This window comes from Amphiura filiformis, chromosome 8 (genome assembly GCF_039555335.1).
Source record: "Amphiura filiformis chromosome 8, Afil_fr2py, whole genome shotgun sequence".
Lineage (NCBI taxonomy): Eukaryota > Metazoa > Echinodermata > Ophiuroidea > Amphilepidida > Amphiuridae > Amphiura > Amphiura filiformis.
In genome coordinates, this window is record NC_092635.1 from 22399829 (window position 1) to 22414221 (window position 14393).

A 14393-nucleotide genomic window follows, 5' to 3' on the forward strand; every position below is an offset into this window, starting at 1 on the left:
CATAGTGACATCTCAAGTACTACTAATGTACTATCACAATGGCATGAAACCAATCTGTACATTTAAGTATACATAAAGCTGACATAAACACCATACAAAAGAAAAAGTTCTTAATTTATAATTCTTAACATGACTGATTATTGAACATTGACATTTATACTAAGGTGTTAAGAATTTTGTTAGCTTGATTTTAAAATCTTGACAATTTGTAATTTGTTGCAGGTATCAAACTACAGCAAACAAACTTCTTCATATATTTATACCAATTTCAATGTTCTTAATGTTGAAATGTTAAGAATTATGACCAATCAATAAGTGTGGACTTTCTTTTTGTGCAGTGTTTATATGCTATATACACACCACACAAACAAACTCCTCTTATGGTAATGTATATTGGACCAGGTGTCCCTCTGGAGTACCCATGGTATGCTACCATCATTTTGCAACATTGAGTTCACCTTTATTTTTAAACTACCACTGACGTAGATGGTACCGAGTTAGAACAAGAGAACATGAAGTACATCTCAGCCATCGGTGCTCACAAAGCAAGAATTAAACAGTGCAATTATCCTTCCAAATAAGTTATCAAATAAAACTGCCAATAAATTGATTTCCTCCTGCTGAGTGTAGTTACCTATTCAATGACCATTCTCAGATGAAACCAATTTTAGACAAGTAGTTTGATCGTTCAACATTTATCACCGGAAATCCCTGCATTATAAATGAGTTAACTTAATACATGATTAACTCAACTACTTCAGACACAATATTGACACCCAACATTATCCAAATCCGCCAAAATTGCAAATGAATGTTTTCAAAGTTCCGACATTAGCTTTGTAATAAAACACTTCCTGACGCTTCTATGTCACTAAGGATATGTGTACTTTCAAACACAGCACTCTAAGAGAGTGAGATCTCATGTTATTGATGATACCGAAGCATTTATAGGTTCGTGACTACCAATACCTGGAATCGATGAGTAAATTGCTTGCTTATATAGTCTGACATTATGGTTTCAAAAACCAACACACGCGAGATAAACCAACACACGTGAGACGGTAAACAATAATTCCATGCCGGGTTTCAAAGAAGCCAATGAACTCTCGTTAAGTTGTAACACCATTACTCTATTATGCATACATGTTTTTCAATGGTTTGAATGATAGAATGTCAACATTACTAAATACTTATGCAGATTTTTATTCCACTGTGGAATAAAACACTTGATGTTTGGAGGACTCCTCTCCATGCAGTCAAAGATGTCAGGCAAACATCTTGACGTTACTAAACGCTGACTGAAAACCTGCAGCAATTTACCGTATTTCAGTTCATGTCCATCTATATCCAACCTATAAAACTGTCGTAAGCATTCTTTATTTAAATCCAACTGCAATTATGTAACCATTAATGATGCCAGAATTTGAAATACAGCCAATATACACATTACCTTTATAAATTAAACAGGATTACCACAAATTTCAACAAAAAATTGCTCATATCCATAAAGTTAGATACCTTCAACTCCACAGTACATAAATTTTGATATAGATCCACAGCAACGTAATTATCACTTTTCAAAAGAGGCGAAAGAGAATATGCAGACACAAGCTAATCAGCATGTAATTTAACACAACAACATGCACAGTACACAGTGATCAACATGTTGGTCTCCTCCACATCATGGTTATACAATCTTTAAAACTCAATTAAATCAACAAAGGATATTTACAAATTGCAGTGGTGGGGTGGCTGGGGTTGTTGGTCCTATATGTATGTAAAGCTATGACAAACACTATTGGCGTGTGTGTACAGCGAATAAATCTGACTTGTTGACTTAGGAAATCCGGCTGGTCAATATGGTCTTATTTGAATGGTCACTTGTCTCAAGAAATGGAGGTCAATGCAATAGGGGGCTTGCGTCTTGTTTTAGCATAAAATAACAAAGCCATTGCAATCACCTGCAGCATTTTGCTTTTAAAACACTATCCATAATGGATGTGCAATGAAACAATATAAAAGCAATACCATTGAAATATTCTAGTTTAATTGGTTCTCAAGTGTTAATTGGCACTTGTCATCCATTCTACTGATCAATACAAGTGTTAATCGCCTGAATACAGTTTGTTTGAATGCCATATTTTAGTGTTTAAAAGCATAGCTCACATTGTCAGATGATATTTCAAGTATACTTGAAATATTTTTTGACTTCAGCAATTCTGATGTCAATGACCCATTAATGTTTGTACATATATATTCAGATTTTACATTAACTGATTTTTATTAAAATAATCTTAATTTATTTGATGTGATTCTAGAGGAATAATTCAGTTTGAATCATATTTTAAAGAAATACATTCAACTGTCTTGTTCGCATTCACAGTCATTGCTCAAACTGGCAATCAAATTATGTAAGTATAAATTGAAAATAAATGTTGATTTAGGTACAATTCAATTCAATATTTCACTCTAAAAATTGGCCAAAAACAGCACATGCTGCGAATGAATGTACTGACGGATTTTGAACTTCATACATATTTTGATCTAATAATTAAATGTAGATTGTGGTTGCATTTGTTTTTAGTTGATAAATTGGCTTTTGCTATCTGGTTCTGCACACAATGTAGTTGTCCCTTGGTGAATTATGATATTTCAGTGAGTCAACCTGTTATTCTATCACAAACTGAAAAGAAAAATTGATTTTTTTTTGGCAAGCACATAATTTTCACATTTTCATATGAATTATAAAAAGCATTAGAATTGTCTAATCATATTTTAATTGCAATTTGTTTTTGGGTGGGATGGTGGGAGGGGTGAATCTCTAATTCAACAACAAATTTTAAAATGTATGTCAATTATCTTTAAAACCACCAATGTCAAAAAACCAAGTGAAGAATTGACATCTCTACTGACAGCCACTGGCTACCAACGAACTTGGCACAATGCATTGAGAAAATGTTTAAAAAATGTAAATGTGTCATGACAAACTAAATCTCATCTCCAGGGGTTTATACCATAAAGCAAAATGGTTGGACAAGTCATCAATATACTATGAAAGCACAGATTTAATTCACTCTGTGGCAACATTCTTGTTGAACTTGAGAGTGATTACTTGGTATACAATATAGAGGACCAGTGTTAACACTGGTATCCACAATGCATTGTACAATAATGCTATCTACCGAAGAAAGCCAAATTTGTTCACACACATTGCAATGCACTTTTAAACATTGGTATACAAAGTCTTAAGTCTTCACCAGTAAGTTGTAGACCTGTAAAAGATTCTAAAATCTGTATACATTGTGCTTATCTTCTGTAGATAGCAGGCCTAATAATCATTATGACTTGACAAAAATACAAACTACAAGGAAAAACAAAAAGAAACTGACAATATTCAAAATTGAAATTGTGCTATCTACTGTAGATAGTTATTCAAATTCCCAATACATCTCACTTGTGTTGATAGCTGGTAATGCTAGCCACTGTTCCAAAATTCTGATGTAACATTTGATTAAATACAAATTAATCTACTGGAAGAAAACAAAATGGCAGTAAAGTTCAATCTAACACACAAAGTTCCTAAAACACCCGATGACATCTGAGCTATCTACAGTAGAAAGCAAAGTTCATTCAATCACAATAACCATCAATGTAGGTCATATATTGTCTGCAACCTTATCCCCTGTAGATAGTTTAGTTCATGCTAGCATAATATCTTGCCAATCACAAAAACTAGGCTGCATATCAGCATAATAGTCTATCAGCAGAGTTCATTCCAATACAATTCAGATGTAGGTTGGTCTACCAGTATGTCACGCTAATTACCCCACAGCATTTGCTGCTAATTTCTTCCTTGTTCTATTTGTGTCTGCTAAAGGCTGTACAACAATTCACTAGTACTTGAACATCCACCTAACAGCTCTTGTAACCCGATTAAATGAGGGCAATATGTCACCATGTTTGAATTGCAGTAACATTGCTAAAAACAGTTGGTAACCATGACTCTCACTGTTCTACTAACAAATTTCATCCCAAAGTATCTAGATTTCAACATCGGTACATGATATTGAATCCGTTGATAATTCAGTTCAATGCCCTAATCACTGTATGAACATGGTCTTGATGATGTAATGTTGAAGCTCACCCACCCTTAAGGCAACCATCTATACTTCCAATGCAAGCCTAAAAAAAAAGAACCCGCCGACAAATATCCCCCTACCGCTATTCACAGCTTTCCCAATGGCACTGCCTAATAAACCCCCTCTTCAGTGCAAGACGGATCCCTTAGTACAAAAGCCGGCACATTTGCAAATTGCACAATTGATCTGGTAGCAGCACCTTGTCGCTTCTGGCTAGGCCGGGCTGCATACTTAGTAAACCAAGTATAGCTGCTTTCCTCTGCTACTTATACCACCAAATCTGTATAAAAGAACTAACTTGCTACTGGTGGTTATATCACTAGTCGTATCACTTGTAAATGCAATATGACTGCCTTAGAAATTAAAAAAAAGCAAATCCAACATTTTTGGTGGTATTGAATTCCAGTATTAAAACCAACTGCGGATATGGCACTTGAGTATTCAGTGGAATTTTGATGTTCTCTACTTAAGATATTTGATGCTATCTTTATGACTGCCTTCATTTAGTCTATTCTAAGACATGTATATTTGTTCTTTTTCTATGTATATTACCGCAGGCACTTCCACTCAAATATGAAATAATCCGCATTACCAAAGGGTGTATAAAACAGCAGGACATATAAACTAGCATAATTACATCAAATGAAATCTATAGTCTAAAACAAATACACACTCTTCTTTCAAGTGTGATGTTAATAGAAGCTCTCATTTTGTGATGCGGGTGTGACTTTTAATTTTTTTACTAACTAAAAGTGCGCTTTTTTGACAAATTGCAAAAATGTGTGTACACAATGTGCTCCAATGGGCAAATACACACAATATGCTACTGCTGTGTGAACGTTGACAAGTTTAAACTAACACCACTTTCATTGTTGGCATCACTACACACACAAATCCATTATTCACTCCCATTTTCAACTACATTGAAGTATAAGAGGGTTTTATAATGATGTTGGCATTGAATGGAATTTAACACTGCTCTTAATGGCAGACCATGGAACCTACGTGCAGACGGACTTAGCTTGGCTAATTTTGAAAGTTGGAACCCAAATCCATTTTATTTGACTCAAATCACATCCTAGATATTTTAAAGCTATGTCAATGTACAGCCCAATGTTAAATCCTTTGATGTACATGTACAACCAATGGTAAATCCTTTCAAAAACCGTATGATCAAGAAACAGACTCAGTTCATTTTGACATCTTACAAAGAGAATAACCTGAGAGTTTCACATATTTCTCACAAATTATTTTTGATAGACACACTGTATGTAAATAATATATCTACTAAGCAATGTTCCATTTACAAACTGTGGCGTCAAACATTCTCATGGACATTAAGGATTTGAAATCAGTAGAAAAACTTTGTCATGCACAATTTACACACCAAGAATTTGGGTTAAGTGCTGTACAAAGGCAAATGAAATCAAATTGCATAGAGCACATTCTACTTAAATATACACAACTGTAATTTTTGGGTCAAGTCAACATTTGTAGCCCCATTTTTATTTGGTAATCTAGGATCATCAAATTGGTACCTGTCGCCAATATTCAAACAATGTTGCCATACAATGACGGCATAATTGGTTTGCTTTTCCAATATGTTATTACTCATGTCTTGCCTGGGCCATAATTATATTCCAGTATCAACATCAAATTGCTCATTCATTAGTGATTTCACAGATTATGTCTGTCCTATGGATGAATATCTTGAAAACGGACTTAAGTCTATGTTCTGACAAACATATTTTCTTGGTGCAAACTTCAACTGTCTAGGGCAGTTGATCTGTGTGAACTGGAACATGTGGCAAAATTCAACAAGTTGGCATTTTGCAATGCTCACAAAATGGCTGTATCTTGAATTTAACTGCCCAATAATGACAGAATGGTCACATCTCATATAAAGATATCTCACATTGCAAATTAGCCTTTTTGAGATATGGCGGCCACAATAGGATGGCGCTGCACGAAATGCGTAAAGTCTTTTAAATTTGCTGGGTTTTACCCGGATTTAAGACTTACAGCCCTACTATTATGTACGCCATATTTTGAAAAGGCAAATTGGGCAAAAATGAAATTTGTTCAGTGAACTTACTATATCCTACTGACAAATTATACTGCAAAGGAAGTCGCTTTCAAATATGTTGTGTTGGATCAAAGCAACCAAATCCAGGCCATCTTATTCCCCCATAGCTATCTTTGTATTCATACTTTCTTGTATGACAATTTAATTCGATGACCAGTATGGATTGTAATAAAACAGGAAAGAAAATACCCATTTTGGGGTAAAAACCAGAGAATCTGAGATTTAGCCAAGATGAGCTGTCCAAAGTGGTTTGTACGCTTGTATCATCGCTGGAGGCTTCTATTAGCAATCTGGACAAAGCTTACCTTCTCAGTTTACATGGGTTTATAATAGGCTGTGAGAGCACAAGCAAAACCAACCAGGCCATTCATGGTAGATCTCTATATTCATAAGTTGAGTGACTCAATTGCGTGTGGTGCCCCTTGATGAACGTGGGTACGGACGGCCATGCTTATCCATCGACTTTGAAATTCAGCATATGATGAACCGAACGCAGCAAGCTTGAGGGTATAGTGTAGTGCTAATTGTAATAGGGAGGGGAAAGTGTTTTTTCAGGTTTATCTCATGTTGTCTAATCACCACCTTGGGTTATTAAGGATACTTCTTTCCTTATCATTGCTTATTATGTCACCAATGTTCATACCAAAGTATTTTACAACACTGGTATATTGGAAACTCCTTGACCCAGCCGTAAAATGAGAATGGGAGCTTTTATTTGACAAAATATCTTTAGGGATATTATCCAAGTTCTTTTTTCCGGCAGAAACTTTTTCACACAACCTACTTTCTGTGTAACTCAAATATAGCTACAAAACCAAGAGTTGTACTTTTACAGGGCAAAAGTAATAAAAAGTGCCTCTAGTTGTTGTGAATGTGTGTTGTAAGCCAGTACCAATGTTTGTCAGTTGAGATGGATGGATGTGGGGCTTAACTACTGAGCACTACTGCCAAGAAAAATAACATACAAAATACACATTTGATACCTGTATTTGTGCACCGGATTCTGAAATAGCAAATGGAGGCAGGTAGAATTGATATAATAATAAATCTATAGACACAAAAAGGATTTGACTCAATCAGTCAGTCACAAAATAATTCTATAAATAACAGTCAGAATACTGAAAAACTTGGTAAGTTCCTTACATTTTCAGCAAATTATGATCACTAGATCTACACAAAAGAAATAGTAACTATTGTTTTTCATAGCACAGACAATTCCATTGTCTGTAAACTTCACTTAAATTAAGATAATACATTTCACAAAATAAATTCATTATTTATTTGCTGCACAGTGATTCCAGACAGAGAGATTTCCTTTGCTCCCGCAACATCATCATCTTCATCAGTAGCATCATCATAATCATCCGTAGGGTTGGGTAAATCATGTCTATCTGGTACAGATCTCTCTATCTGACTTCCTCCAGGGTAATTTCAATTAATTCAACACTGACTATCCACCTAGATGCATTAATTATGACTAATTTGGGCGTGTTAGGAGGATGCAGAGGAGAAGATACCGGGTGGAACAGGTGTAAGATTAGGTACTTCATCCGGGTGGTGCTGCTGTATAATGAGATGTTATTTATGTATAATATGGTTAACGGTAAAGATTTAATAGGGTATGAGGTGAATTTATTGGAGAATTGGGCTTTGCCCTGGCTTGAGAGATCACTTGTTAGAAGTACACCCGGTGGTTATTTATTTAATGAACAATGATTAGTGTATAATACAACACACATTTAATGAAAACAGTAGCCGCTAGGAAGATGTTTTAAAATGGACTTTGATTTACAGACAGGTAAAAACATGAGTGCGTTCAGGAGATGTTTGTTAGATTTTTAATAAAAACTGAAGATGGATATTTGTTTAACAAACTCTGAAATATTAAAACACTTGTAAAAATAATTGATCTCTTGCTGCTGTATAAAATTAGAGAAGATGAAATGAAATTAGGATATTTTCCTTGACAACCTTTCACATTGAATGGACACTAAAAGTCTTATTTTCAAGTGGGGCCAAAGTTGTATTTTCAAGTGGAGCTAAATTAACTTCATGTATATGCCTAGTCCTTGTATCTGGTGCCTCAGGTATTTTAGTGAGCGCTTCATTTTGTACAACTTGTTCAGATGTTGAACTAGAAATAAATACAGTCAGATTCAAGATACATAAATGGTATTGAGTGAAATAAATGCTCCAAAATTAAAAGCCTCAACAGTAACTATAACACCAAGTAGGGTTTATTTTTAGCATCCTGTACTAAGAATGATCACAAGTGATCACCTTGTATTTAATTTGTTCTGTTTCATTATATGAAATATCAAAATTTGTTGAGTCACTATAAACACTCATACATGCTGATAGACAGATGAACAATTTCTATGCTTAAGAACCTGTAACAATAATTCCTATACCAAATCCCTTACCACAACCTACTGGCTAAATTGTGCAACACTACTCACTCTGATTTTGTATCTCAATCCACACCAGCTTATTTCTATCTCCAGTGAAAGTAATAAACCCGCCTATTATGAATATATACCTTCTCAAAAAGCAGGTCAATATTTCTATGGATGCCAATTGTCTCTGAGACCAAATCAGGTATCATGTATAGCATGGTGTCAGATTCAATACTCACCCAGCCTATCTCATGCATCTAATACCTATGCTTTTACAGCTTGTCAAGCTGCTTCAGGATTGCTACACACACCTTGATCAAGTGTCCTACATTATTGTGCTGCAACCTGATGTCCTCTTTATCACCTTTGTGCTGTAGGTTTCATGTTTTCAGACAAGATATCGTGTGTTTGTAATGGTATGTGTAAGATTGGTTACTGGTTCCAATGAGGAAGCAACAAGTGTCAGATCTAGCAGCAGATGAGATGCATGTTGCTGCTCCTTGAGCATTACTGAGGGGCAACACTATGCTACCTATATTAATGTTTTTACATGGAACAAGAAGTGTAAGACATCTACCAAAAGCAGCATCACAGATTTCAAACAAGACACTGTTCATATATTATTGAGTGGTATCATAGATTATTATTCGCCAGCGAAGTGTTACGTGTAATCCGATTATCACCATATCAACTGGATCACGCTTTTGAGTTCTACACAACGATCCAAATGATCGCAAAACAAAGTCTATGGCATGTACAATCAATTCCAAAAGGTGCGTCATCCAATTACCAGGAGTTACGCAACCACTTCGATGGCGAATTGAGTGGTATCACAGTCAATCTGACATTGGAAGATCAAGCGTTTTGAGGGATGCTAACTTGAACTGCTCCCTCTTACTACCACCTACCACTAATGCTACTAGTTTGTAATCTTACTTGTGGGAGTCGTGGCACATTCTCTTACTACCACTTCGAAGACAGTAATATGCACTTACTTTTAATTAAGCAATAGTCATACACTCTAAACCTATGCTCCTTCACTCTGTCAACAAAGTGATGGCCCATCTCTTGTACCTCTTTCACAGATGGGTTGTCATCACATTCCAATAAAGAGGTAGAGATATTCTTGGGTAATGTATTAACACCATCCCTCTAGAGTTATAATACTAGCTTCACGATTCACTCATACTGGAAATGAAACATCCAAATGCCATGATATTGAGAGTTGAGACCATACAACTTGGCAAGGATATTGAAGCGGTAAATATGAATAATTATAATGTGCTCCTTTCAAATCATAGGAGTATAACATTGCCCAGCATAGATGAATACTAATCAGAAATGTGTGACTACACATAATATCATGAAATCTCAGTAATATTGTTACAAAAATGGCAATATAAACATTGGATCAAATTGACAAAACAAAAGAGTACCTTACCATTCACTGGTCCACCTGTCCAATGTTCACAATGTAAATAATACATCACAATACATCCTTATGTGATCTACATTGGTAGTGATATTATCCTATTGTAACTCGGTTTACATTAGATGAACAAGACAGGTGCCAGGAGTCAAAAGATAGCTGGTCATTATCACCCAAAGGAAGAAGATAAATCACTAAAGGGGAATGTAATGAAAGGGACATTTATCTCAACACATTACCGAGATGGAAGTGATGCTATTAATGACTATTGTGGATGAAGTCTGCAAAGGAACTGGTAAAGATAGATACATCATCTTTGTATGCGCTCTTACAATGAACACAGTGCATATTCATATCAGGAATGGATAAGTTGAGGACAGAAGCACATACTATTCATAGTTTTTACATTTCTACACTGAACTCGAGAATATAATCTCAGCACAAATCAAGAAATAAAATGCTGAAATTGGTATTTTTAATCAAGAATTTCATTTCATTAATAAAAGTTTTGAACAGGCTTTAATTCCACTAAAAGCAGTTAACACATACATACACTTGAACATACAGGAGACAATTTGCACACCCATTAACTAAATTTGTATGTGTTGATGGAAACGAAATAATAATCCGAAGTGTAGCTTATTACAAAGATGGTTTGAATTATTGAACAGATTCAGAAAAAGGGAACTACCTCAACTCCATATAGTCTTGGGACCATCAGCACTTTTCCTTCGCTATGACTAACATTTCCTCTAACCCATACCATTACTGAACAAGGAAATTTTTGCTAAAATAACATCCCATATTCCAGAGAGCTCAATTTTGGATGAAAATATGATACAAAACAATTATGGTTTTGTTCATCTTGCTCCAATGGCTCCTTGACTTAGTAACAGGTAACCTCTGCATTCATTTCTTCACCCTGTCCATTAATGGCACCTGTGTAATGGATCCTGCTGCAAGTTACAAGTCATTTGAGTTTTATTCCTCTATTGCCACTTAAGTGATGTGAGGTGACTTATTTTGACCATATCTGACATAACTGCACTTAAACTCTTTATTTCCTTAGGACTGTGGAAGCTTTTATAGGAGGACATGACTCAAGCTTCCTTCCCACATACTCCTATAATCAAAGGAATGGAAGATTTTACCAAATTACAATTGTATTTGGTTTCGCATATGAGATGAAATACCATTACACTACAATTTGAAACACAAATCAACACTACTTGACTTAATTTCGATGACCCTTTGTATTTATTTCTTTGGCCTATATCTCATAATGGATCTATGCATTGTTACTAACTGGTTATTGTGTGTAATTGAAAATGTAAATTCTACCAGTTAATTAAATGTGAATTATCTAGACCATGCACTCTTATTTCTACCTAAGCCTGCTACAAATTACCCAAATAATATATAGAATTTCCCTGGACAAGTATCTACTCAGCTTCAAAGATAAGCATGTAAGATAACGACAAGTTTCGTACAAAATTTGCACTGAAATGCAAACTACATGACCTAATTAAGTAACCCTGGAATTTATTCTCTCTACCTATCCCATCTATGTCATTCTCTGTATACCTAATGGCTACATCTCGGAACATTATAACCTTTATTCACTTAACATGTGTTCAGTGCCGACTGAAAAATCTCACTCCAACCACATTTGCACATCTAATGGATAACTTTTTATGTTTTATTTGTATCCAGAGCTAATGCATACTCCACGCTTACTCTGCACTCACCCAACCTGTAAATGAAAGGTGAATTATTAGGATCAATCCTGACAAATGCACTTAACCCATTTTACTTCAAATATCCTGTCTGGCTGACATGCAGGTAATATGCACAAGCCTAGAAGTAGGGAAACCATTTCAACTGTGTACTGCCAATTGAGTACTGGTCACTCTTTAGTTTCCACCTGTTATCTGGACCTCACTTCTTTATTAGAAATTAAGGTTTAGGTGAAAATTAAGGTTAATGCTTAAAGTGAGGACGGTGTCAGATAAGGTTTATGGTTTAAAGGTAGAGGTAGAATTTGAAAGGACAGATCAACAGGGAACATTTGATATAAATTGCAAAACCGACCATAATCACCTAATTGACGTTATTACTATCAACCTAATAAGTTGAACTACACACAGCTAGAATTTGCAAATTTAATTCACTACTTATAACGAATTCATACCTATTTGAATCCACTTCCAATAATAAGATACATTTATCACAGTAAAGCTCTTCAGAGGATCCATACACCTGAAATTATTTCTACACTTTAGAATGTAGCTTTAATCATTTTTGTAAAAGAGAAGATGTGTAATTAAAAAGCCTCACAAAAAATTGCTTGCCGCACCTTCATTCTTAGAAGAGAGCGTGGTTTATTGGCATTCTCGCATCAGCCACCAGATATCGCCAGACAGCAATCCAATCCTTGTACATATCCTAGCCCGCAGGCTCTACCCGCTTTTAATATCTAGCCCTGGTAACTTTTTGCCAATGATGCACTATGTAAACAGCCTGCAACAAGCCAGGAAGACACTGTTGCCTCTGGTCTCCTTGAGGCAAGGTGTGAAACCAGCGATTAGTGAGAATGGTGCTTAACATTCTCATCACGAGTGCTTTTGCATTCTAAAACAATATTTGAAGTTTTCAAATCATTTTGAATTTTTGAATTTTTATGAGTATATATTGAAGATGCAAATAAGTAGACCTGCATGGTATGGTTTCAGTGATTCGTAATTGAACTCTTGTCAATCAGGAAGGAATTGTAAATTTAATTGTGAAAGAATATCTCAAATTTACAAGCAAAATTGCACATAGCACTAGCACTTAAATTTATCAAAATTAATAATCACTGAACCAATTAATAAATGTGATTTTATTCATTGGAATATATTCTCGAGTTAAATTAGTTAATTCTTCTCCAATTAAGGTTTCGACCAATTTTATATTTATATCTTTTGTTTTAATGGTTGTGTATGATCATAAAATGTACTAGTTGAGATCCTCAGCTGTATTTTACCATACAAGTGCATCTCATTTGCATGATACATTAAAAATTCTAAATGTACCAAGACTTCCAACAGCCATTTATTAATAAGCCACAACATACCATGAAATGACAATGTTCAACTTGCTTGAATATGCTGACTACATCCCTTACTCAGTGGTTTCAGACTTTTTTTTCTTCAAAAATGCCATCCCTATCTCAAGAACCACTTTTCAAAATTCTATGCATGTCTATACTCATCTGAATGTATATTCCAAGAAATTCAAACACAGTTATAAAAATGTAAAATTTTGAAATATTTGAGCATTTTTGGAAAATATCACCTGTGGCCAGGTAGCACTCAACATTCACATAGAGGGTTAGTGGCCTGCAGGTTAGATCCATAAAACACACCATTTAAGTGTTGTCTCCACGCATCACTTGTGAATGAATTCATGCTTGAGTCATGCACCCATTCCCTGCAATAGCGCCGCCTAACCATAGCACCTTTAAAACATACCTAACATCTAAGCAGGTAAAGCAGTGTGTGAAATACAATTTATGCAACAACTCCAGGGCTCGAGGTATCTTCTTTCAATTTATGACGATGGTGACATAATTCATTTAAATGATTTCAATATCTCCACCATAACTTTCTAAAGTGATATGAATTGTAAGCCCCATATCGGATTTCACACAGATGAAATTGGAACTGTCATCTCTTAGTATTATAGATCAGACTTTATATCTGTAGTAATATTTCAAGATGGCTTATTATTTATTTTTCTAATACTAGAGCTTAATTTACTTATAGGATTACTCATTTCTCTCACTGTTTTGTGATCAAGGCACTTTTCACATTATTTGTATTTTTCTCTGCCATTTTACAGTTAATAACCTTGCCAAGTTAGTCAAGCAAATTTTACCACTTCTGTTTCACAAAGGCTTGTCAAGCACCTTCACAGGTAGATACCATAATGATCCAATTTGTCATCCAGAACCGTATCTGCAGTAGATAGCATAATGGACTTGTATGTCACTTACGTAAGCCCCTATCAGCAGTAGATAGCATATGAACTTATTATGTCATCTAGGCCCTCAGCAGTAGATAGCATAATGAGCTAGTATGTCATCCGACCCTTATCAGCAGCAGATAGCATAATGAACTAGTATGTCATCCAAACCCTTATCAGCAGTAGATAGCACAATGAACTATAGTATGTCATCCAAACCCTTATCAGCATTCAGCAGTAGATAGCACAATGAACTATAGTATGTCATCCAAACCCTTATCAGCATTCAGCAGTAGATAGCACAATGAACTATAGTATGTCATCCAGACCCTTATCAG

The 14393-nt window shown here is 35.2% G+C and overlaps 1 protein-coding gene across 1 annotated transcript in view; it reads right to left on the reverse strand.

Moving 5' to 3' along the window:
* LOC140158811 (prickle planar cell polarity protein 3-like) overlaps positions 1 to 14393 on the reverse strand; it is a 125911-nt gene that overhangs the window by 24365 nt on the left and 87153 nt on the right.